The 27,305-nt window shown below is 46.5% G+C and overlaps 1 pseudogene; it reads right to left on the minus strand.

The window, feature by feature from the left end:
* On the minus strand, nucleotides 1-26,066 carry LOC114842480 (prospero homeobox protein 1-like; annotated as a pseudogene).
* Between the last annotated feature and the right edge of the window lie 1,239 nt (nucleotides 26,067-27,305).

Genomic DNA, 27,305 nt, shown 5'->3' on the forward strand with positions numbered 1-27,305 from the left:
TGTTTTTTTCTGCTGTTAAAACCTTAAACACTTCACACATGACTCGGCTGGCGCCGCTGCCCCTCTCAGCCACCCAGAGCGTGGTGGTTCACTGTGCATGACTGGCAGTCTGACTTTTTACACATACTCCGTAAGAGGGATGAGATGTAACGCCCATAAAGACAGCAATATGAGTGGTGCACTGACCACAGCGTGAGCACCCCATCATAGTAGATGAAAGCTGGAAATCACTGGATGTTGGAGGATGTTGTTATTACACAATATGTCCACCAGAGAGCACTGATATAATTTTTGATTCCTGGTGAGCACAGATTGTGTCAAAACCCCAGTTTAACTATGTTTAAGGAATTCCTGTGCAAGAAAACGTACACACCTGCATTTACGCAGATGTGCAATGTACTGTAGATCGGCTACAGTATAGTCAAACAGCCTTCATAGCACATACATAAACCAAAAGGTTAGAAAAAGAACAGTTTCAGTACAAAGGTTCTAGATAAAAGGTTCTCACAGCTGTGGTTTGATTAATCAGGTTTGAACAGACGAGACCGGTCGTATCCACAGATTCAAAGAAAAAATCAAGCAGTAAGAGTTTCTTTTTTGTAGATGCTCTGGGTGCCTGAAGGCAACTACTCTAGCGCCTGGAGAGGCAGCCGGGGACGGGTGGGGCAGGGAGAGCCACACAGTCAAAACAAACACCCAGTAAGTCTCAGTACAGTAAGAAGAGGAAGAATAAAACGAGGAGGGGGAAAAGAAGGGAAATCAACAGCTAGGTTTGTCTTTAGGTGATGTTTGGGGAATGCTACTGTGCTTTCCTATTCGAGTGTGTGTGTGTGTGTGTGTGTGTGTGTGTGTGTGTGTGTGTGTGTGTGTGTGTGTGTGTGTGTGTGTGTGTGTGTGTGTGTGTGTGTGTCTGTGTGAGGGTTTACAGGAATAGAAGCTGTATCTTATACAAAGGAGAAATACAGAAACATCAACCCCCCCACCCCCCCAAACATGTTCATGTAACTTAAAAACATCCACAATAAAAAGCTTTTTTTATATATTATCATCTTTATTTTTAGGTCGCCCCTGATCCTCAGACTGAAGAATGTTCTGTGATCTCCCTCATCCCTGCGGCTGGCTGGGACAATGTGGAAGAGAAAGAAGAGACGGGGTTCTGACAGGGAGCTTTTCTGTAAGTGCAAGGAGTTTTAAATTTCACTGTTTTCCTTATCATTTGTAAAAGTCCCAACACGATTTGTTAATTTAACCCTTTGACTCGTGAGTCTGAGCCCTCGGCCTCGTTCAAGAGGAATATTTTTTTTTTCTTCATAAAATATCTTTGAGGGTTTGAGCAAAAACAACAGACCTCCTGGAAACCTTCAAGTAGAATCACTTGTGTCTCTGCATCTACGTCAGACACCGTCAAGCCAAGACGTCACGCTAGTCTAACGGCCCCGTGTGGAGCTTCTCTACAGTCTGCTCACAGTCTGCGGAGGCTTGTCCTGCTTCCCGTGTTCCCCCCTGAGCCCTAGTCAGTCATGGAGGAGTTCCTGTAGGCAGTTGGGGGACTTGAAGATCTCGGGAACCTCGCTGTCAAGTTTGCAGATCACCTTGTAGATGGCCTTCTTCCACGACGGGTCGGCGTCTTTGCCGGCCACGATGGCGTTGAAGAACTCGCGAAGCGTCACCTGGGCCACCTCCAGGAACCGGTCCGGAACCTTGTGCAGGGAAGAGGGAAGAATGGAAACATGAGCTGCAGGGGAACTTCGCTGTGTCCTTCATTGGCGTATCTCATAAGGTGGCGACGGAGGGGCCACAAACATGACACGTAAATCCAGTACATTTTGTTTTACAATTTATGCAAATTCTGACTTACATCTACTTTATCTTGATATACTTCAATCACATTAGCCTTATTGGCTTTTTAATACAATAAATTTAAGGTTCTGTAAAGTTTTTTTCCTTTCCAAATTCTAGTTGTGGGTTTGACTCTCTCTAGTTTCTCTTTCTTCTTGCCCTCATACTTAGAAAAGTGAATGTGTGACTGAAACAGGTGAGTTTTGTATTTCCATTGCTCTACCAAGTTGTTCTTCAGAGATCATCCATCCATCCATCCATTTTCTTAACCGCTTACTCCCTAGTGCGGGGTCACGGGGTGCTGGAGCCTATCCCAGCTGGCTACGGGCGAGAGGCAGGGTACACCCTGGACAGGTCGCCAGTCCATCGCAGGGCTTCTTCAGAGATCAACTTCCCCTAAACATACTTCCCCTTTCCTAACAGCGTCCAGCTATCTGGTCTGTGTGCATCTGTGTGTGTTTGGGTTTAAAGACGAAGGAAGGGATTGGAGGGGTCGTCCTTTCCACGTGCTGTTATAACACACCACGCACACACACACACACACACACACACACACACACACACACACACACACACACACACACACACACACACACACACACACACACACACACACACACACATTTTTCATCCTTCTTTCCTGCCCTTTCTCCCAGGGGCAAGATCACACAAAGACACTAAACAACCTTACTAGGATTCCTCCCCTCTCCAATCTCTTTTGTGTAGGACACACACACACACACACACACACACACACACACAAACACACACACACAGAGTTGACTCCAGACGAATACATGCTCCTGTACACCCCAACAAACTCGCCACACGTAGAGGACAGCGCGGTGCCATCTGGGTGTAACCCCGTCACGCGTGGCAGGACACGCCAAGGTTAGCCGCCACCAGAACGGATGAATCACCCTCACACACACACGCAGCCTAAATGATTCCCCTGCCTCTAATATACACTCTCTCTCTTTTTAGCCGGCCCCTTGAGACCACAGTTATTTCAATGAGGCCCTCTGTCACTGTCCTGCTAGAGACACACACACACACACATGCGCGTTCCTTCTCATCCTCTCTAATCAAAGTCTGAACTTTTCATGAGTGTGAGTGATATTTACACATGCTTGTATCATTACTGTTCTTGGCTATGCTTTGTATTTGATGTTTCCTTTGGTTGTCATTTTCATAACTATCTCAAGAGATGAACAGCGAGGAAACATCGCCATGGTTACAATTAATAGGTCATGAATCAGATCTCTTATTAAAAGTGATCGTGTTTAAAAATGTCAGTGATAATCCGCTTGGGATTTGTTGCACAAGTGCAGCGAGTGTGGGAGGTCAAAGTTGAGCTCGCAAGTGAGCTGATAAATGTTGACTCCTGCCTCACTCGGGTACGGCGACAATCGAACTACCCGTGGCAATCATTAAACCTCAGTTAGTTTGGAAACGGCCCACTGGAACAAATAAAGGTTGAAAGTGGGTTGTGCTTTTTGTTTATTTGGATTCACTTGTTCATCGTTTGTGAGTGAAATCTCAGGTGCGAAGAAAGAAAAAGCACCGTGTTTCAGTGACCCTGACCCAGAGGGGTCATGACCTCAGCGTGTTCACCCTCATAATGTGTGCGCTTTTAAAATGTTTCAGGGAGGCAAGCGTCATCGTTGCAGCGGCGAAAGGACTCAAAGTGCTGAAACGGGACTACGGCGGGGGAGAGGAAAGGGCACCGCTGAGTCACACAGAGGTAGACTAGCGGGGAGAATTAAAGGAAACGGAGGATTGTGTGTGTCCGGTGTGCATCACACTAGCTGGACAAACACAGGCGAACACTTGGGCCCAGATGCCCAGATTTGTCCGGCCGTCGTAAATCAGTCAAATAAAGGGATCTAAATTAGGCCATCATCAATACAGATGGACCTATCTCCCCTGTGAGTGTGTGTGTGAGAGATTTACTCCTGGCTTGGATCTGCATACGGCGTGTAGTTGCCAGGAGAGAGAGAGAGCGAGCAAGGAATGGGCAAAGTGGGAAAGAGAAAGAAAGATAAAGAGCGAGAGAGACACTTCATTCCCGGTAAACATAATTTGCGTGATTGCTCCGGTTCAGTGGGTAAATATTGGACGAAGGGAGGCTCAATTATTACCTCTTCAGTCACACACACAGACACAGATGCACGCACTCAAACACACACACAAGAGGACAGGAGCCTGTAAATCTCTAAATCGCTGCCCAACAAAGAGGCCTTCTGGGACGTCCCCCCTCGCTCTGTTCTTTTGTTTTTTCCCCTCCTTGTTGCCTTCCATTCGTCCATCCTCTGGCTTTTCTTCCACCTTTTGCTCCTCCGGTCCTCATCTTTTCCTAGAAAAGGATTCTTAGTTGTTTCCTTGACCGTTCTAATGAATCACAAACTCACTTCACCTCACGTGACCTGCGTTATGGCTACTTCGGCTGCTTTTTCTTTTAATGTGTGATGCATTTACTTCCCGGTCATTTGCTGCTATTATGCATACTATTATTATGCATTTGCATTTCCAAATGTATTCATCTTTGCCCATTTGTTTCATCTGTAACTCTATCTCGTGAGTCTTTTGCATTTTCTCTAAGTTTTCTCGTGGATGGGGAGTTACAGTATGGTGCGTTTCATAAATGATATGCAGAACAAAAACAACATTAGTCTCAGCGGTTTTTACATAAATATCTGCATGAGCTTAAAAATCAACTTAACCCTCAAACCATTACTAGAAGTATAGAAATAACACAGCACAGCCACAAGCACAAAGGACACTAAACTATTTTTACATAAGTAGGTTACTTTTTTATGGCTTTACTGGCCCATTTTAGCAGCTGTAGTCGAAAAACCTCGACGTTACCGTACATGACTCAGATCATCAACAGAACTGTGGTCCTGAGAGTTAAAAGTGTTATTACTGACACACACACACACACACACACACACACACACACACACACACACACACACACACACACACACACACACACACGGGTGATGTGTGTCCACTCGGTTAAACAATGTGTGTTTTGTGAAACTTCTGTCAGATTTCGACACAGTTTGCTCAATTGTTTGCATATGTGTGAACATTTATTTATTTGGTCTGCGCGTGTGTTGGTGTGTAATATCATCGATCCGTATTCAGCTTGCTCGTCCCTTCCAAGTGATCTTTTCAGCAGTGCAGCAAGGTGTTGCTCTTTCAATTTCACATGACCCTCATCCCTGTCACGTAATGCACCTGAACACTCTATTTAGTTGCCATTCACTCCCTCTCTAGCCTTGAGGTCCACAGTATTTTTCTATCATTGAGACAATGCTGGGACTCTTTCATCTGCTGCTCATTTTGAGGACTGAGCAAATGCTGTGTGTAGTTAGTGTGTGTGTGAGTGTGTGTCTGTGCAGACATATGATTTTCATGGCAGCACAAAAGCATCTGCTTCCTTTTTCCTCCTCACTCTCTCATTTTCCCTGTTATCAGGCCTGGCTTTAGTCAAACAAACACAGAATGGAGTCTCCTCTGACAATTGGACTTAGTTGTAGTTTCTTTTAGATGATTCATCCATTAAGGTGTAAATGCAGACTGTACATGTCTCCTGTCTCATAAAGGTTTCCTCCTTACTTTACTGTACAGTATCTTGTACATTTCTGAAGCAGCGACTCACATTGTCTGTGCATTATGACTTCATCTTGTCTCCTCTAGCACAAGTGCAGCATGACAAGACTAAGCACATGGGACATGGTTTACATCCTGACTGAAAATAGCCCTGATGTGGCTGTGCTCACCAACAACACTTCAAGACTCTACAAGAAAGCTCCCTTTGAACGCCGCAAAGACTTGACAATGAGACTGAGCCCTAATCAGATTAAAACAGCCTGGGTTTTGAGGTTTAATGGCTCTTTCAAGGTTGCCACAGTGTAACAATAGATGTTTAGGAAAAGTCTGGCACTGCTGCTTTCAATTTGTCATTTCCCCAGCCAGGGAATAGGCTTGTAGTCCTCTGTGGTACCTCTGCTCTGAACACATATAAATAGCACAGACACTAACCTGCTGGTGAGGTGCTCTTTGACATAGTCACCCACATTTGCACCAGGCAGATCATTTGCCATTTTCAAGTCGGTAAGGAAGTCTAGCACTTGCAAAATCACACTTCGACGTCAGAGAAAAAAAAAACTTTTTAGAAACAAAAAAGAATTATTTGAGATTGGATAAAATCTTGCTCACATTCAAGTGTGAATTAGCGTGGACACTGAAGGTTCCTTCAGGACATTAGCAATATGTTTCCTTTCTCTGCTGCTCTTTTGTCAATCAGTCACTGATCTCACTGTCACCAGGACAATAGCAATAAAGTTCCTCTTTGTTTGAACGGCATGTGACCGAGAGGAAGGGTCTGCGTCCTGAGATTGCGTCTGCGTGTGCGTGTCTGTCCTCACTATCTCATGAGCGTGTGTCTTTGTGTCACTGCCCGTCGCAGTTTGTGCGTGTTCGTTCATACACTAGCGGCGCTTCCTTGGATGATGTGCGCGTGTGTGTGCGTTAGCCATAGAGGACAATAGTGTGGTTCATCTGACTGAGTGGCTGCAGACCACTAGTATCACATGACAGAGGCTGAAGGCCACATCTTTGTTACCAAGCCCATTGTTAAGGCCAAGGAGACAGCTGGGGCAGGGGAAGGGAATCACTGCCTGAGCAACACACACACACACACACACACACACACACACACACACACACACACACACACACACACACACACACACACACACACACACTGCACCCTCGTGACTCCAATCAGGCTCAGTGACAACCCTGATGCGTTCTTCTTCTCCACTGGAGTACTAAGGAACACGCGCACACTCGTACGCGCTGCGAGGCGGATAGCTATAATTATAGTGACAGAAACTGGCAGGTGGCATTGTCTGTACCATACTGCTCACTGTGCAGCAGTAGGAGACAGAAAGTGACAGTGAGAAGGGGTTACAGCTCATGTTAGTTTAATGACATGAAGTGCCAGCAACAAAGAGTGTGTGTCAACGCACATTATGAGCAAGTGTGTGTGTATTTAACCTAGTTTCCAGCAGAAAAGCGGAGAATGTCATGATGCCATTCAATTGCTTTTCATACAAAGTTTTTTTTTTATTATAATTGCTTGGTCAAACACTTAAAAACAGAGCTGATTAGACATTTCCACTTCTCCATTGCTGGTTTCAGAGGCAGGTTTTCTGTTAGTTACTAGTTGTTTTACTATTGTTACTAATATCTAGAACATGATAGTCAAAGTCTCCTCTATAGTGGCTGAACTATTATTAAGTATGGAGGATAGCAGAAATACAGACACCTAAGTATGAATACAAATTGATAAAAGGCCGAATGGAGATTCTATTGGAGGTGTGTTGGTTCATTACATTACATCAATGCAAACTATTTAAAACCTCAAGTCCATATTTGATGCTGTGGAGGATTTTCTATGAGATAAAAGAATCTGATAGAAAGCCCACTCTGAGAATCGATTCCTGAGAGTCGAACTCAGCTGCTTTTTTTTTTCTTCAATGGACTCGCATGAAGAGGAAGCGGAAAAGATGAGTGAATAGATGAATGAGAGGAGTGAAAGGATGACAACGAACCTAAAACGCTGGAGAAAGACATGAGAAGTTTAGCCTTTCATGAAGTGCACAGCTTATGAAACCAGATAGCCCTGAAATGTGAGTGTGTGACCACTCTGTGGCCTCCAGGTGTGTGTGTTGTGTGCGTGTGATTCAAAGTCAAAGGGTCGATTCTGGTAGCAACCACACCCACCCTTCAGGGGAGGGTGTCTCTGCACTTTCAGAAGTACATGAATGAGCATCTGTATGTGCTGTAGGTGTGTGTGAGGCACAGCTGTGTGGCTGTTTGGTGCTGACAAAGCCAGCGAGCATCCTTGAACTGGAAAAGCTCGATAAAACCACCTCATTGTCTCTCGTCACACACAGCTTCTTCTTATTTCTACTCTTTAACTACATTCCTGTTACTGTGAGGCTGTGCGCGTGTATGTGCGTGCACACACTCCAAGTGACCAAAGCACAGGTGTACTTCACATATTGCAACCAAACTTCAGCGCACACACCCAGGCAAGTTAAGAGTGCTATGCCCAATGCTGCTGGCACACTTAACCAACGACTCATCAATCTGTTCTCTATATAAAAAAAGAGAAAATCTCTTGGCAGAAGGTGGAAGCTGACACCTTTCCCTGAGTGTCCTGGCAAAGGAAATCCGTCTTTTTGTTTCCCCTCTATCCTTTTTTTTTTTTTGAACATGAGTCTATTCCCTGTTTCCTTTCCATTTCTCCAGCCTCCTTCCTTTCTTTGCCTTCCTCATTAGTCGGTGGGCAGAGCCGCAATTAGTAGAAAATTGTTACAGTGACAAGGGGGAGGAGGCGCGAAGGAGAGACAGTAAGGCTGAAGAGGGAGAGAGAGAGCGACAGAGAGAGGCAACAAGAAAGAGTTGAAAGAACATGGCTGAGAGGGGAAGAGGAGGTAATTAATGAAGCTGCTGTAATTACTGGAGCCTGTTTACGCCAGCGTTAGACGACAACAAGCGCACAAAAACTCAAATTACACTCACCTTTCCACAACACTTATCCTCTATCACTGTTTAAAATGTGAGCCGTGTACAGCGACTAATGGTATTTTGGCTCGGTGAACCTGAAAACACTCAAACCTAGTGGTGACTAAGATCAACTCGCAAATGCAAACGATTCAACCTTTGAACCTTTAACCCAGGCCTAAGTTGATTACGTAAATAATGAAGAGCATTTATATTAATACAACAGCGAATGAGGAATAGGAATGTTGAGGCGGGGGTGCAAGGAGAGCAGAAAAAAGTAGGTGGGCAGGGGAGGAGCAGCTGCGATGGCGGGACAAGGGAACCGAGGAGGTAGGAGACGAAAAGGCAGGAAGGGACAAAGGCAAATGAAAGAGATTAGGAAGACGAGGATAAGGAGACGAGGTGATGAAGAGAACGTGTCTACAGAGGACACATTCAGCAGGAAGGTAGAGGAGGCAAGGAAGGGGAGGCAGGAGGGGAGAGGGCTGTGATGAGGGACAAACCAAGGTGGAACTCTGATGATGCTAAATTTGGCAAAAGGAGAAGACTTGTGCGTTTGTGTGTGCGTCGGGAGACTTGCTGAATCGGCCGCGGTTCCAGTTTCATGCCTCTGAGTTTGACAGAGGGGGAGAGCGACGGGGAGAGAGAGAGCAAGAGAGGGTCCCCAGCCAGTAATGTTCCCTCAGGGCGAACGGACAAAGGGATGGAGGGAGGGAGGGAAGGAAGGAGGGGGGAGGCAGGCAGGAAAGGAGACAAAGTAGGAGAAGAACATTTATACCAAACCTACAATTGTGTTCGGATAAAGGACTCGCGTGTTATTTTACTAGGTTTCTCTTTTATAGGCTCTATAACCTTTACTAGTAGCGCTGATCATACTGTATCAGAACGTGCAGCATCAAAATCCTTTCCGAGGCCCACGCTTATAACATGAGCATAACCCGCCAGTCTCCCAAAAATAACTCCACTGATGACTGGCAGGAATAAACACACGCTTACATGCTTTGCATGCGAGTGTCTCTTTCCTGTACAGCCTCTTTACATACACACCTGTGAAAAGCTACCTGACCCTTAAGTGGAGTATGCAAAGCTGTTAGCTGCAGCAGGTGAAAATGCTACGATGCTTTGAAGCCAGCATGCGGATATTTGTGTGTCTGTACAGTATAATCTTATTTATAGTGTATAAGCGGGCTGCAATTTTTCTCTCACTAAGCAAAAAGAAAGGTGCGTGTGTGTGTGTGTATAAGCAGTGAGGTGTGTGCTAATGGACGTCTAAATGCTGCTGATGTTACACTGGATAGTTTAAGGGCCCTCAGGTCCCCTTAGACCAATATTGGGAGAGAAAAAGTGAGGGAGCGAATGTGACTTCTGCAAATCGCTTTGACAAGGACACCCGCGCCTCAAGCGGCGTCCTCTTTCGCCTCATCGAACACACACACATACACACGGACATGAACACACACACACACACACACACACACACACACACACACACACACACACACACACACACACACACACACACACACTGCGACATCCACACCTCAGCAGAATCGTGAGGTGACTGTTGCGCTCTGAACAGCTGACTTGGTAGAGGGCGTCTGTACGAGATGTGCTGAATGCAGGTTTCATTCTTTTTCCAAAAGTGAAGTAAGAAACAGTTTGGTAAGGACAGAAGTTTGTTTGTGAAACGGAAATCTGAAGTAGTCACTAAACAGAAGGTTTAATCTCAGTGTTTGTTAATATTTATAGAATCCCCACTGCTTTAATTTATGAAGTTGTTTGATGGTTTGACCCGATGGGTTGAAACGTTTCTAACGCTGCACTATGACTGAGTCCGTTCACGCTGGTTCAGCTTACCTCAAAGTCATTGGCCTTGTTGTAGTGCATGTTGAGCGCCCTGAAGAGCTCGGCGTCGCGGCTCACCGTCAGCTCCTCTGCAGCCGTCACGCCCTCATTGATGGCCTGCCGGGCGAACTTCTCCATCTGGATGTAGTAAAACTCCCTGAAGTTGCTGAACCACTTGATCAGCTGGGAGGTGATGCAGCGATTGAACTAGAATGGCACAGACAGAGGGAAACGTCAGGAAGAACAGAACTCACCCACGTTGGAATGACAGGGTTTTAGCTGATCTTCAAGTGCGATGGAGTCCCTCACTGTGCTGAATATCATTTTTATAATATTTATAATAGGAAATATTTTCTTTGCTACTGATTTACCTGATGGTATTTGATCAAATTTGACTTTAATTACAATCAGCAAATAAAAAAGACAAAAAGGACGGCAAACTTTTCTAAGCCTTAGAAAAGGAAAGAAAAGAACTGAGAAAAGAAATGTTGTTTTTTATGGTTGTCTCAACAGGCACTGCTGTGGATATTTACTGCATAATGGGAGTATTATTCATAATTAAATGGCCAATCAAACCAGCTTGTGCATAATTCATGTGTATAACTGCACAAGGAGACAATGAGCAAGTAAAACCACTCTTCCAATTAACTTCAGCTAATGCACACAACCCCACGCAGGGTTAAGCTCTTTAAAAAACTCCCTATATCCACCTCATTAGTCACTAAAACACAGTGTAAACCTTAAGGGTCCTCGTCAGGGAAGAAAACCTTCCTAATCAAACAAGTCTGACCCAAATAATATTTTACAATTTTGCCATAATAGTGTTTCAGAGTCCCGTGGAACGCAGCTCCTGCCCTGCAGGCGTTCACGTGACACTGCACAAAGGGTTTGGTTGAATATCACACAGATAAACAGCAAATGCTGTTGAGAAATTTGAATGTGAAGGCGCATTTTTAAAAAAATATTTGGTCATTATCTACTTATCTAATCCTCTGTGTCTGATTTTATTTTTCCCTCATAATAAATAAAACCTGGGATAAAAACTGTTATAGCCCAGCCCAGTGAAAGTGTGTGTGCATATGTGTGTGTGTGTGTGTGTGTGTGTGTGTGTGTGTGTGTGTGTGTGTGTGTGTGTGTGTGTGTGTGTGAGAGAGAGTAAATATATGTTTGAGTGTGTTCATTGAAGAGGAAAAACAGCTTCAACACAGAGATTAAGCTCTGTATTGTTACACTCGGAGACATTGTTTCACAGGAACAAGGGGTGAGAGAGGTATAGCTAAAGAAAGAGGTAAGCTGTGTGTGCATGTCTGTTAGTGTGTGTGTGAGTGAGTAAGAGAGAGGTGAATAGTGCGAGGCCGTATGGAAGAAGGAATGCAGTAGAGCAAAGGATGATGGGGGAAAGCGGAGCGGTCAGAGGTGGTGACATAATGGAGCATAATTGTGTGTGTGTGTGTGTGTGTGTGTGTGTGTGTGTGTGTGTGTGTGTGTGTGTGTGTGTGTGCGTGCGTGTGCGTGCGTGTGTGTGTGTGTGTGTGTGTGGTGGGGGTGTTGTGACCCACTAAAGTGTAACACGAAAGGAACGTGTTAACTCAGCAATTAACACACAAACACAGATAATGCTTTCTCTCCACCCCCCCATCTCTCTCTCTCTCTCTCTCTCTCTCTCTCTCTCCATCTACTTGCTGCTGTGTAAAATATTTGTCTGTGCATGGCATTAATCATGTTCTCTGGTTATTTTGTCCATGATCTTTAAATACAAGCCTGCCGTCATCGTGGCTCGTAGCGGACGGATTCACCTGTGATGAAGTTTCCATGAGCTTAGTGTGATAACAGCAACTAAAGCAATGAAGGATGATGGTTATCGGACATGACTTCATGTGGGGAAAATTAAAAAAAAATTTAGTCCTGCATCGCGTACTGTAGGCTGATGGCTGGACATGCAACTCAGTAACCAATGGTAAAAGAGGTTTTTTTTGGCTTCAGCTCCATAGTCTGGATCAGTGCTGTCCAACGACTTGTGTGTGTGAGTGTTTAGTTCATGCCGTCTGACTAGTCAGTCCTACAGGTGGAGGGAGGACATTTTACTGCCATACTGAGTCACAGTAGTTCCTGCTGTCACTTCCATCACAATATATGCAACTTGCAAATTGAAGCAAATTTCCCTCATACAAGCCGCAGTGGCCAAACCACAGGTAAAGTAACGTGCACGAGGAGCAGGCCGTGCACTGTCTATCAGCTCTTACTTCTCAGAGATTCAAACGGCAGCGGGGCCTTCCAGTAGCTAATGAACTTTGGTTTTGCACGAGTTTTGTCAGCAATTTTCTGTGATACACAGATGGAGGTCTAATTCCTAACTTGACCAACTTTTCAAGGGGGTGATGTTCTAGGAATGAGCGCACCGGCCTGAGAGAACACCCTCGCAGTGCGCACGCCCGACTGTCCCACCACCTGCTCTGCGCTCACCCGCCCACCGCCGTGTCCAGCTCATCATCATCAGCACAAACGGGCCGGAGACAAAGGAGTGAGAGAGAATGGAAGGGGAGGGGCAAAATGCTGAGCTCGAGGAATGCCATATTCTGTTTACAACACGAAAGAGGGGGAAAGAGAGAGTGTCAGAGAAAGTGTCAGGGCGCCCCAGCGCCCCCTCTCCCTTTTTCTCCACGGCGGGCGCTGGCAGCGCCCCCAGGCCACGTCGGAAGGGCAAACGCACACATCCTTAAAGAATCTGCCACTTCAACCGCTTTTGTCGTCGCTCGGCACATTTCACAGAGGACACAGTGAATTTGCACAATCGGCATAAATCTGTGAGTTGTAACGTTGCCGCTTTCCTCTGATTCCTGCGGAAATGGCCGCTGTGGTAACTTTTTGATATTGTGGCTTCGGGCAGTTTTGCTTTACTAGACAGTAGATGCGGCAAGTAGAGCCGTTGGTGTGGGAGAGGGCGGTGGATGGGACAGACCACCAGTGTGAAAAACCTGCAGTCAGTCAGAAAGTCAGACCATGTGAAAAGTAGAAATAATTCTACAGTACATAATAGGTTTGAACGCCAACTGTACTTTCCCTGGATGAAAAAAAGCACAATATTAATTATTACAAAGTTGCAGATGACCTTAAACATCAATCCTCATGATCAGTAGCTGTTGTATAAATGCTCTAGTTTGTATTTTCTATCATAACACATTTAATATCTGCCTCCACACTGTATGTAGTGCCTCAGGTTCACAAGTTCAGCATCAGAGGACGAGCTGCTGTTGGTTCATATTCTGATGCTGCCAAATTGGCTGTGTTACTCTAATTGACAAGACGGGTGAAAGACGCGCCTGGCGCTAATTGATTCCCGCGGAGACGCGAGCATCGAGATCCCGCTTCAGCCTCTCAAGGCGAGAGGCTCAGAAAAGTGTCGCCGCTTCGAGAGTGTGCGCGCGACTCAGTGTGCGTGTGAAGAAAAAAAAGGCTCCGCTGGCAGAGAGCGCGAGCGGGAGTGTGTGTGTGTGTGTGTGTGTGTGAGTTGGAAGGAGCTCCCTGAGCCGGCGAGCATCTAATTAATCCTAACTCCTCCAGTCTTAACGAGGTCTTAATTACTCTCACTGACTCTCTCAAGACGAGACGGCAGCGACCTCGCGTATCAGGCTAACATACACTGTATGATTGTCTGGTCCGAAGGGAAGAGCTTTCACACTGCAATTAAAATCCTGTGTGTGTGTGTTTATATGTGTGCCTGCTCATCTGTGCCTAAAACAGTTGTCAGCTCAACCCACTTCCCACACCGAGCGAGACGGTCATTGTGCTTAAGAGGCTCATCTTTAAGAACCAGTTTCCCATAGACAGTGTCCATTCAAGTCCAATTAGGGGAAGCCATTCAGGGCCCTAATTCCCTTACAGTGAATCTGCCTGATCCTCCTAACACATGGTACTTATTGTTCCCTGGGAAGGAGGGGGAGGAAAGAGAGAGAGTGCGAGAGAGAGAGTGACAACAACAAAAAAAAAACACACATTGACCTGGATTTTGGAAAATATGGTAATGATGAAGGTAATGAATGCAGTGGGACAATGCAACAGGACACACTCATCGACAGGCAGACAGCAACAGGGTGCTCCTCCACACACACACACACACACACGCACACACACACACACACACACACACACACACACACACACACTGAAGCCTTGAAAAGAACAGCCTTGTTCATCAAAAAATAGGATTATCTGCAATTCATTAATAATGAAACACAGTGCTGAACTGTAGATACAGTATGTTTCTCCTACTGTGCAAAAAAGATCACATGAAGATGCCCATTACCTATGAAAACACATCACTGGGGCTCTGCCTGACATTCATACACATGGCACAATCTCACTGGCGCTCTTCATCCCACAAGACTCATTATGTGACGCATCTGAAACACAAATTAGCTAAGTAATCAAGTGTTGTAACAGTTTGGATCAGACTTTCCTTGTCTATAGCGCGTCCGTCTTCTTTCTGTTCAATCCCAGTGTCTGTGGTCCTGAGCACCGAGAGCGAGGCCGTAAAACAGTCCATCTGCTGAGCGAAGCGGCCAAAGCACTGCAAACATGTCATAATCTGACCCATGTTTGTTGACATAAAACGAGTAAATTAATATCAGCTTGGAGATAAACCGGCACATCTGAGACTAGATTACTTTTATAAGTTAATATAAATAAACGTCATGAACAGACTTTGTGCTAATGTACAAGTTTTTCAAATTAAAACCTCAGACCACAGTTCATTTGGCCACATAAATATTAAGCCTAGTTACTTAGAGACTGTAACTGTTTTACTAATTCTGCTTTTTCTAAATGAACTGGAGACTCTGCAGTTGTGGTGATTAATTCATGAGCTCACTGGTAATTTCGATATTAAGAATTTCTGCTCATGTCCACCTTTTTTTTACAGATCTTGAGGTAAAATGGACACTTGTAGACAGTTTTAGACTTATTTATTGGGTAACTCCTTTTATTGCCTTCATAACTACAAACACAGGTATAACTTGACCCAGTGGCTCTGGCCTTTATCGCTTACTGGACTCCCAGTTAATGACCAATCTCTCTCACTCACACTGGGCACAGGTAGGCTTAGCAACCTCGTGTTTGCCTAGCAACCCGATGTCCCAGCAACCCTTGTTGCCATGGCAGCCAATGAGGATGTGGCACCGCCATGAGGAAGTGGTCACCACAAATAGGAGCCAAAGGGCAGCTGGTGTGTGAGCGTGTACGTGTGGTTGCTCATTTGAATACAGCGTCCTGAATCCGCCGAGGAGCCGTATGCTCTTTTGCAAAACACGTAGCAGCCGTAAACACGAAACAATCAGCGCCTTTGTTTTAAAGCTGTTGTTCTGTTGTCATCCTGTACATTTGCTTGCCCCCCCCCCCCACCCCAAAGTTCCCACAGAATGAAAAAACAGGGCAACAAACGCTACGAATCTTCTTTCCTAACTCGGTTTTCCGCTTTTTTGTAGTTGGACCATTATTCTTATTTCTTTTTTTCAACTACTGTGTTTTTGTGTACATACATGTGTTTTGGATGACGGGACGTTGTATGTCGAGGTGACAGTCTGTGTACAGTATGTGAATGTGATGAGGGGGGGCACTGCAGCATGTGTGCGAGAGAGAAAGTGGGCGTTCACACCCCCCTCGCTTTCCAACCCCAGACTGATTAAGCCCAGAAGCTCTAATTATGCTGCAAATATATGACAGACTGAAGCACCCATCTGCACACACACATACCCAATAACGGAACCACACACAAAAGTGAATTCTGTCAGACAACAGAATACCCAAACATCACACACAGATGGGTGTGAGACTAAATACCACAGCAAAACCCTAAACGTAGGCCCTAACCCTCACGATAACCTCAGGCTCCTCTGTGAACTCAATCAAAGCGCGCTTGTAGCATTTAGTATTTTCATGCGCTGCCTTTCAGGTCATTGTGCGTACGTGTGCCTGCACAAAGTTGATCACGCCTTTCATACATCCTTGCTAAAATCCTCTTTATCTTCTCCAGTTTCTAAAGGAACAAATGCAGTGCGCTAAAGCTCGAGTCAAAACAAAAAGACCTCCGAAGTCAAAGTAGCACAGAAGAGTGGCTGTAAGTACGACAGTGCACGGAATAGAAAGGGAGGATTCTGAGAAAACAGCGACGTGAGGTTCACAAAAGACAAGAAGTGAGAGCAATACATGGGAGGAGAGGAAAAGAGCAGGGCAAGGTCTTACCTTGACATCAGAGAAATACATTTTGAGCATGTTGGAGGAGGGGTAACGCGTGTAGAAGAACATCAGCTTGGCTTTTTTCAGGTGGTTGGGAGACAGGCCTTCTTGAATCTGAATAATAAAATGTTAAGGAGCCAAGAATCAACTGTGGCACTGCGATCTATAGAGGAAGTCAATTCAATTAAACCATCCAATCGTACAGTGAATGAGTGGATAGTGCACACTTTGTTCCCTTGATTACTCGAGAAATTGTTATTTAAGAGCAACTAACAGAAGCGCGTGCAGAGGTTAGCGTGGCACTGTGAACTCAGATTCTTTAGGGGTGCTTTTCTTTGTGAAAATTAGCAGATTTCTGACTTTCACAGCAAGTAGTGACCCTCCAGTAAAAGTTGGGAGGGTGACGGCCACAGAGAGCTCACATACGACAGGAGAAAGGCAGTTTCACACCTAAAGCTGAGGCAAACACCAGCACCTGCTGGCTGTGGATCGGATCCCACACACCGGCGCGGCATCTATCCCACTCCACGCGGAAAAAAAGTAATAATTGTGGATGCCCTGGTCGCATGGTGTGTGTGTGTGTGTGTGTGTGTGTGTGTGTGTGTGTGTGTGTGTGTGTGTGTGTGTGTGTGTGTGTGTGTGGCAACAGCTGTGCCCCACCATGCTGCCATTTCCCCAACACATTAACAGCCCTATAATCTATCAGAGAAGATGAGGCAATCAATGGAACCCCCTGCAAGGTCAATTAGCACACAGGCAAACACACACACACTGGTGCAGCAACCCCAGGGGCTCTATAAGGCTGGAAAGAAGGAGAGCCAGATCAGCAATTGGGAAAAGCTGGAGATGAAGGGAGTGAATAAAGTGCTAAGCGCTGGAGCACAAGAAGGATTCTGAGGGTATTTTAATTGGTACTTATTAATAATTACATTACTATTTTGTTGTTGTTCTAGAACTTTAATCCACCGACGACTAGCACATTATAAAACAACAACAGTTGCCTCAATAACAGAAGCCGGTTGAATCGTCATCCATCATTCATTCAGCGGCAGAGACACCGGGTCACCGGACAACAACACCATGGCCTAGTTCACATTCATACCAAGCTGTCACCGCGTGTTTCACCCAGGTGATGCATTATGGCCACGTTCTGCGGCTCGTCTCGCAAACAGACGCACACTAAATCACAAACATGACTCAGAGTAAACAGCGTGGAGCAATATCGTAATGAATAGAGAGCAAACACAGCGTGTGCGCGTGTTTGTGTCATTGTAGTTAAAGTGAGTCGATAAATAAACAATGCGACCCGGGATGTCGTCCCCAGACCCCCCCCCCCCCCATCTTCCTCTTCCCTTTCTTGCCTGTTGGTCTGTACAGTATGTTCATCCTGTGAATATGTGTGCGTGATGCGCAGGGCTCACTGTATCAGCTGTAACTTGACCTTGCTGCCAGGTGTGTGTGTGTGTGTGTGTGTGTGTGTGTGTGTGTGTGTGTGTGTGTGTGTGTGTGTGTGTGTGTGTGTGTGTGTGTGAGTGGATGGATTCAGATAAGAAGGGGGAGGGGGATCAATTCATAAGTGAATGGGAGACATCTGCTCAGTACTAAGGATTAAATATACAAGACCTGAGAGAGTGTGTGTCACTACGCAAATGTGCTGCACAGCTGAATTGAATTAAGTGATTGACAGATGCACGACGTAACAAAATATGATTTTGGACTATAGTCATGTGCTAATAGCTGCTTTGGGACATTAGTTAGTTTTCTGCACTCTGTTTGCTGTGCAGCACTGGATGTTCTGCTGACTTTCACTGTCACATGCGGACTTAACTGTGACGATCCACTGGAAGACAGTCATAAGGAGCACGTTTATGGGCAGTTATTTGCGGTGGACATCTGAGACGCGGAATTAAATGCCACGGCTAAGACGTCTACAGTCCCATGTCTCTGGGTTAAGATTTACTACTACTGGCCACTGAAGGTTTCACTGTTATTGCTTCTGTTGTTGTTCATATTAAGAAGCCTGGGCTTGTCTTTAGAACCTAAACGCACACACATGAACTGAAAACAAAAAGGTTTTGAAGTGAGAAGGTGGGTGCATTTAGCAAACTGGACTCTGATGTCATGGTTCTGGTGCAAAAATGTAATTATTTGATTTTATAAAGGGCTTTATTCAGTGTACTCAATTATGATATGATAATAAATATATTTACAATGTTAAACCTAATAGGACAAAAAAATCTCTCTTTCTATAAATCTATAATTTAATAGTTTTCTGATGTGCGAAAAGATTCTGAATATAAAACTACAAAGCGTTTTGTTTTTATTGATTGACTAATCTATTATTACTCTATTTGAAACAGATTTAATTACAGTACTATTAAACAAGTTACGACAAGTGTCAAAATGCTTCAAATTTAATCTGTCAATTAATTGACAGTACACATAACAATATAATAACAATATAATGGTAATTTGTTCAGTTACGTATGTTATACTGTACTAAAAAATATCTTTATTATAAAATGAATGACTTCATTTTTGGGATTTCTTTTTGGGTAAATTTAAATATCCCCATAAAACAAAAGAATTCACTCTAGCACAAAAGAAAGCGTTGAATGGTGACAAGGGTCATTGAAATACTAATGTCCAATTTCAAAGATTGCCTTTTTTAGAAATGAATAAAAAGGCATTTTGGGATCCCTGAGCGGGATCAAGAGATGTGTCAAATATTTCTTTTTTTTTTAATTAAAGCAACATCTAAATTGTCTTTGAAGACGATTCTGAGATCAAATCCTCATCACAGCTGTAAGGAGTTCCTATTTGTCAGGTTCAAAGTCTTATTTTCCTTTTCGCTTTGTTCTTCAAACGTGTGTGTGTGTGTGTGTGTGTGTGTGTGTGTGTGTGTGTGTGTGTGTGTGTGTGTGGCAGGGAGAAACCCTCCATATAAAAGGTTAGAGACGAAAAGATGGTCCAACTACCTGCCAACACCTGTCCATGGGCGCACGCCATGAAAGTGTGTCTACGCGCACACGCGCAGCGAAGGGAAGCAAAGCACACACAGCTGCCAGGCAACTGAGAGCGAAGGGCAACAAACGAGAGCGAGTAGGAGTGATTGACAGCGAGAGGGAGGGAGGCAACTAAACCAAACTGTAAAGAGCACACCAGTGTGTACGTTTTAGGTGTCACACGTTTCCCTCCCTGTGCGCACACGCGCGCACACACACACACACACACACACACGCGCACACGCTTAGAGAGCTCCCATCAATGAGACCAAGCATTCACCTGTTCCTCTCCCATGCTCTTTGAAATATGATTAGCTTTGAGCTCCTGTGTACAAGGTCTTACCCAACTAACCGACCGTCCACCCACACACGCGGCCACGTAAACACACACAGCCACGCACGCAGACACGGTGAAATGTGATTTGCTTTGAGCATTTATGTACAAAGTCTCCGTGATGAAAGAGAACCTAACGGCACAAGAGCGTCTCAGACGGCGTTTGTGTTGAAGAGGCAGCTCACAAGCCTTTCTCAGCACCTTTAAACACTACAACCTGCTGCACGGACTTAAAAGAGCCCGGGAGAGCAGCGAGCGACCTGTTTAATCTTCCTCCTGTTGCAGGACCCGGCGCGCCTCGTTTCATCTTCCTCACTCAGCGAGGAAACAAGCAGGTTAGCTCAGGAAGCAATTAATGCAAAATGATATTAAAGACTTTCTGTGATTCCTGCCTGCTGCTGCGGCTGTAAGACGCCTCAGTGTGTCTGAGCGTGTGAAAAGGTTTGCACAATTTGTGCGCAAAATTAAAGTTAAATGTACACAGCCAGTTAAGTGTTTAACATGCTCAGTATAATACTAAATGCTTTATTTGTCTTTTATTAATAAAGACTTGAGCTACTATTATCCATCATGTGAGGATGTGAGGTACATACTGTAGGACACTACCTAATTCTGTTCTTGGGTCCCAGATCAAATCCAACTCAAGAAACTCAAGAAACACACTTGAAAATCTGGAAGCCAGAAGGATACAGTGCTGCTTGAGTAGGGCGATATGTCGGCCATGTCTTGGAGGTCTCCGCACTCAGACTTGATGAGGGACAGCGACAGCCCCTCGGGCCCGTGTTGGTTCGGCGAGCTCTGCCTGTGATGGTGATGACTGAGGTGGCCCCCTCCTAGGGTGGCCATTTTGGTTCTGAGGCTGACAGTTTCCCGGGTCATGTCCATGGAATCGGGGGAGGAGCGATGGTGGTCCTTGGGCCCCGGGGGGTAGCCGGCTCCACCACCGTGGGATCCAAGGGGGGTCTGGAAGGGATAACCCATGAGGGGAAGAGGGAATGGGTGGCGAAAGGATGGAGGACTGAACCCAAGGGAGGCTGTGAGAGGGGAAGGGTGGAGCGAGGGGTGGTGAGGAGGAGGAGGGGGGGGAGGAAGGGAGGGGTGGTTGCTATCTCCTCCACCTCCACTCTTGCGCACGACTAGCGGCAGTGCCTCTGTTTGGTCGTTAGGCGTGGGGACGCCACTCAGTCGGCCACTCAGAGCACCAAATGAATCCAGGGGGCTCGGGACAATGACATCGCCGAAGCAGTGCAGCCTTTGGTTAGAGGAGTGGTAGTTAGAGGTGGGGCTGCCGTCGCCATTTAGGCTCAGCGCCAGGGCACCGCTGCTGAAGCGCGAGTCCGGGGTGAGAGACGGGAGCGGGCCGAAGGGTGGAGGGCAGGAAGAGGAAGAGTTGGAGGAAGAGGAGGGTGCGGCCGGTGTGCTGCTGTGGCAGCCGTGGTGGTGCCCCACCGCCTGCTTGGGCGACGAGAAGCCCTTGACGACGGTGTCGACGACCTGCGACACAGCACAGTTCAGCTCCTGCTTCAGCGTCTCCGCCAGCTGCCTCCCGCCCCGCCCCTCCCCTTCTTCTCTTCATCGCCCTCGCCCCATTCCTGTCCTCCTCCTCTCTGCCGTCCGCGTCCTCCTCCATTTCCCCATCCATCAAGGCCTGTTCCCTGAGAAGGGCGCGGGCCCGGTCCAGGAACAGGCCTGGGTCCAGCTCAGAGAGGTCGTCGTGTCGCCCGCGGTCTCGATGCCTCTCTTCGAGGCCGTCGGAACGGATGCTGTCCTCTGACAAATTCCCGTCCTCCTCTCTCTCTCCGCCTCGGTCGACCTCCCCGCCCTCGCCGTTCTCCTCTTCTTCTTCGGTCTCCGAGTCGTAGATCTGGTAGAACTTCTCCTGCAGTTGACGCAGCTGTTTCTGATCAACAGAGAATAGAGACAGTTACAGAAGGTGCCTTGTGGCCCTGGACCAACACCGTGCGCCACGCCGTGCACCAACCTGCATGTCTTCCAGTTGCAGCTTCAGCTGTCTTCTCTCCTCCTGCCTCTGCTCCTGCCTTGAACACACCAGCTGGGTGAAGCTGTGCTGCTGCTGTGGCAGGCGCTGTTTCCTCTTGTTCTCCCGGTAAACCTCGCTAACGCCGACCACTCCGGCCCGAGACCCGGGGGAGCTGAGCAGGGACGGGCAGTCGCTCCGACTGTGGTTGTGGCCGTTGCCCTCGCCCCTGTGGTCATTGCTGCTGCCGCTGTTGTTGCTGCAGTTCTCGTTCTCGCGGCCGCCCTCCTGGCTGTGCTCGCCGGCGTTGGGCCGGACCAGCGGCGAGTGGCTCATGCCGCGGATGATGTTCTCCACGCGGGCGCGCTTGGCGCGGAGGTGCTCGTCCGACAGCCTGTCCAGGTCGAAGGAAGAGAGCGAGAGGGGCTGGGAGGAGGCGTGGGGGTTGAGGCTGGAAGGAGGCGGCGGCCGCCCGAAGGAGGAGGACGACGGCGGAGGCGGAAGAGGAGGCCCCGGAGACAGGCAGTCCGACGGGCTGTCGCGCGAGGAGTTGCTGCAGGCGTCCTCAGCCTGGATCTCTGAGCCCCCGCTGGACAGAGCTCCACTTCCCTGTGAGAGAGAGTCATTTAATGGAGGGTTATGACACTGAATTTGTGTTTAATTCATGAACTCATGGGTTGACGAGATGAATAAGTCCGGACTCCTGTTTGCGTGCATGTACCTGAAAGCCCGAGTCGCTCCCCCCGTTCTTTCCCATGTTATTCTTCAGCAGCCGAGAGATGATGGTTGCGCCAGGGAAGGGCATGATGGCGTCCTCGTACGAGTTGGCGCGCTTCAGCAGCTTCCTCAGGACATTGGACTTCTCCCCGTCCCCGTTGGGTCCCCCGTGGCCGTGGCCGACCAACGAGCAGTCGCCGTCCTGATCGGGGCCGTGCGATTGGTTCATGCTGTCGAGCAAGGTCTCTCTGGCACGGGCGAATATGGCGCTTCCCACGGTCCTTTTCACCCCGATGTCAACACGTCTGCGCTTGGTCTGTCTGGTTAGGAGGGTGGTGCTGTCATGATCAGGCATCACGCAGGGCAGCTAATCGGACATGACCAGCGGTCCTGACAGACACATGCGACCGGGTGTCACCTGTTGGGACGAACACAAAGAAGTGAACGCTTATGTTGGCGGTTAATAAAAATGCCATTTGATAATATCAGATTTGCACAAATGATATATTTTCTTAAAGGTTTAGACTTTTACCTTTTGAACCCACTAGGGATAATCAAAAATACAATTCATCAGTACTCCCTTTATTGAGTACTGAAATAAATTCTATAAAGCTTCTGGTCAAGACGCCTGGGGAAGCACGGGGAGAAAACACAGTCTTTAAAATAGTTCAAGGAGATATTCCCACAGAGAAGTAACACCTGCATGTTCTAACCAAAATAATTTCCCATTTCCTCCTGCTCCCCTGAGGGGTAACCTTGATTTCTGTGTCTTGTGAGGAGCTGTGAAGAATTGACAGTTCACTTATTGTCAAAGGGACTTCCTTTAACTCCCCACTGAAAGGAATTTTCCACCTTTTGTATTGTTTTTTTTTTTTTTCTTAACTTGATTTGAGTTGATACCCATCACACTTAAACCCTTTCTTTTGCGCATGTTTTTTTTTTTTATAAATACTGCCAGCTGGAGTTTTGAGAAATTCTCCCGATTGTACAGCATATAGTCAAAGGTTCTTCTCTGTGTGAAGATGAACATGCACATCCTATATTTAAGTACCTTACATATGTAAGAATGTAACTAGGAGAGGATAATGATTGCTACTGTAAGAGTGGGAAGTGCTGAAGAGCTGACTCATTCTCAATTACTACCAATAAGTGGCTCACATTCATTCTAATACTTAACATAACCATAAACTATTTAAATATACTTGTACATATGACACAAGCAAAGAGAAATAATATTTCATGGCCCACACTGATGGTGGTCATTTTTAGACGGGTGAACGTATTGGCTTCATTCGCATACAACACCAGGAAGTGTTTTCCATATTACCTGTTTGCATGCTTTGCATGTTATTTCAGGGTCAAGCCTATGGAAATGTTTCACAAATTAAAGCTGCTTCCTACAACAGTTCACAGCAGCTGAGCAGTTCTCTCCTCATTGTTAAAATAATAAGAAACACTAACTGGAGCTCAGCCGTCGGATTAAAAAACAAACTAAACGTGGACGCGCTTAAACACACATTCAGAGTGACTCAAGGACAAATTAGGTGCTTTTGCGGCGGCCGACGCAGTATGAAAGACTTTCCAAGCAGAGAAGGCTCAGTTTGAGTGTGCCTCTAAGTTGAGAATAAGAAGAAGACAAACAGTGGTCCCACTGCACGGTGCCCTGCCGTGACCCAGATACACTGCATGTATACACACATGGCTCTGTTTGCATTATTGGTTCATCAGCATTACTCTGGGCAGAGGTCTGACACGCGCACACAGGGGGAGACAAATAGGTTCAAAGAGCTGAAACATTAGTGCCGGGGGTCAAAATGAAGGTGTTTTGTAAAGTTCGCCACTGATTCCTGAGTGGAAACACCTCCGTCACCTTTCCTGTAGAAAGAGGCGTTTTGACGGCACAGGAGCCGGAGTTAGACGCAGCAGAAAAGCCGCCGTGCCACCAGTAGCACCACGCTGTGGTGTGAGAACTTTAGGTGCGTTTCAGCAGAAATCCTTCAGTGAAAGGTGGCACTGAAAGGAGATGTGAGAGTGTGTGTGTGTGACTGCGAGTGTGGTTTACAACACAAACGCTTGTTTTCATCTAAAAATCTGAAAGGGGAAGTAACTTACATTTACTTACATTAATTATATTTTCCCTTTTTTGTGACAAAATATATTCAACTCTTTTATGGCAACAGTGTTAACAGCTAACGTTTTTATTATGTTATTATTTGAAAGCTTAATTAGCTGTTTTGTCCAATATAAATATTAAATCATAAGAACCGTGTCAAAATGCTTTTAAACACAAAAGGCAGATCGTAGTGTGCACAGATAATTTCTTTCTGCATCAGACGAATTTTGTTGGAACGTTGGAAGGCTGAAGTGTGAGGTGGACCCCGTTTCTCGACCTCTGCCTCCAGACGAATCTGCGCTCTGTGAGCGGACGACGGACTGGGAGACAACGCAAGCGGAGACTTTTGCGCACGGCAGTAAAAGACGGCAGAGCCACACACGCAAGTCACGCTACGAGCCCCGTAAGCCCACGGTCACGGCACGACAGCGGCGGAGACGGGCATTAGTTGACTTTTTTGTTTTTTTAAAGTATGAATCTTTTGAATTTGAGAAGCTTTGAGCTCGGACAAAAAGTCCACCGAGTGTGAGTGATCCGCCCTATATTCCTCTAAATTCTAACTCCATTCATGTCGTGTTAGTGTTATTCATTCATTCGGAGGGGCAGACAGCTGTTTAACGGCGTGTCAGGGATAAATTCGGAAAAAGACCCTGAAATCCCACTGCCGCGGCAGGTGCGTGGATCCGTGTGAGTGGAGCTGTGCAGCGTTCAAAAGCAAAGTTCAGCTGGACAGCGAGCGGGGAACGAGCCCGTATTTTACACGGGAAAGCAACAGCCGACACGAGTCACGAGCAGCGTGAGACTGGCGCGCGCAAACAAGTACTTCTGATCAAACCAAACCGTCTGGGTCCGTGATCCGTCACGAGGATGGACCGGCGCGGCTGCCGCTCAAAGTTTACTCACACCGAATACAAACAAAAAGCGATCGCTCAAATCACAGGCATAGACACAGAGGCACGCGCACACACTGCAATAAAATGAGTGACGCTAATAAGTGAGATAAATGATACGCGGTCGTACTTACTGCTCTCTGTCGCTCCTTCAAGTCGCTCCGTCGAAGAAAGGGCGAGCACAAGAGACAGATCCGGACTTGCCGTTGAGATCAATGCCGTAATTTACTACGGCAAAGTGGAGACGTATGCAGAGCGTGCGTGTGCGCGGGCGCGCGCGCGTTTGTGTGTGTGTGTGTGTGTGTGTGCGGGAGGGAGGGAGAACGGGAGAGAGAGGGAGAGTGGAAAATCTCACTGGGAAAGAGAGAGAAAGGGAGAGAGAGACACCCAGAGACAGCCTGCTCCTGCGCCGCTCTCCCCCCGGAACGGGACGTGTTTAGTATCAAGCGCACCCGGTGCGTCCGACACTCTCGGCTCGTCGCGAATCCCGGCTTTCTCCCTCTGCCCGGCTGCAAGACTCCCAACAAGACTCAAGAAGAGACGCGCGTGAAGGATACGTGAAGACGGTGCGTCACCGACCCCGGAGTGAGGTAACGACTCCACCTGACCAATAAGGAAGAGGAACAGGGGACGGTGGATTTTATTTATAAGGAGCCGCTCGATAACGGCGCAGCCAGAGCAGAGAGCAGCAGAGGAGGCTGCGGAGGGTGAACTCAAAGTCAGTTTTAAGTCAGTTTTACCAAGATTGTCAATTGCGGACAGGCTGCACAAAAGTCTCTCAGTAAATTATATTCATTTTAGTAACGCCCTCTGTGGACGTACCTGTCCTTTTTATGTGTTTTAAACTTTTTTCCCGATTTTATGTTTTATAGCGTTTCATACTCTTTTTATTTGAAGGAAGGTCGCACCCCGGTCTGCGATAAAGCTGCACCACATTAACGCTACAAACACACCGCGTGGCCTTACATGTACTTTGTGCGTTGTTTCTCAATAAATGTAACTTTGAAGTAATTCTTTTTATGTAGAAATATTGTCTACGTGCGTTTACCCAGTGTTGATTATGGACAGAAGAAAGTCACTCTGGCTTTGTTTCATTGATAGTTTTTTTATTTTGTTCTGTGTAAATCAGTTTATTAAAGAATAACAACCTGCCTTTTTGTATTTTTAAGTGTGCGCGCGCATTCGGACAGAGCCGCGCGACTCTGCGGTGAGTTCACAGTTCATCAAATAAACTCGGTCAAAATGCAGGACGGTAACACGACATTCAGTTTCCTCCGTGGCTTAGGGGCTTTGACAACCCCGCACAGCTGAGGCGGGATTTGCGCGTGGACTCTTTACCACGGCGCATGATTGTTTTGCGCTGAGTGGGTCTCTGGTTTCCCATAAGTCGAGCTCACGGTCCAACCTTGTAATGACACCGAGAACAGGCAACGAGAATATTCAATAATTTGCGGACAATTTATTTCCACCCTTATTTTAAAAGAGGCCTTGAAAGAACCCCGGCGTCACCTTTTTCTCAACCGCATAAAAACTAAACAAAATGAAAAACATGACGGCATCAATAAATTAAAGGTTGTGCTGCGTTGGCATCACGTTCCTATACGGATGATTCGTAAACTCTTCCTCATCAGGTAAAAAAGCTTAGAGCTTGTTCTTGGATAATTGATGCTTATGTCCTAAAAGGTTCAAGAGTTATGAAAAATCGTGTTCACACAGTAAAAGAAGCAAAAAAGGTTTAGTTTAGTACTTTAGTTAAAGAGAATAA

Source organism: Betta splendens, chromosome 2 (assembly GCF_900634795.4).
Source record: "Betta splendens chromosome 2, fBetSpl5.4, whole genome shotgun sequence".
NCBI lineage: Eukaryota > Metazoa > Chordata > Actinopteri > Anabantiformes > Osphronemidae > Betta > Betta splendens.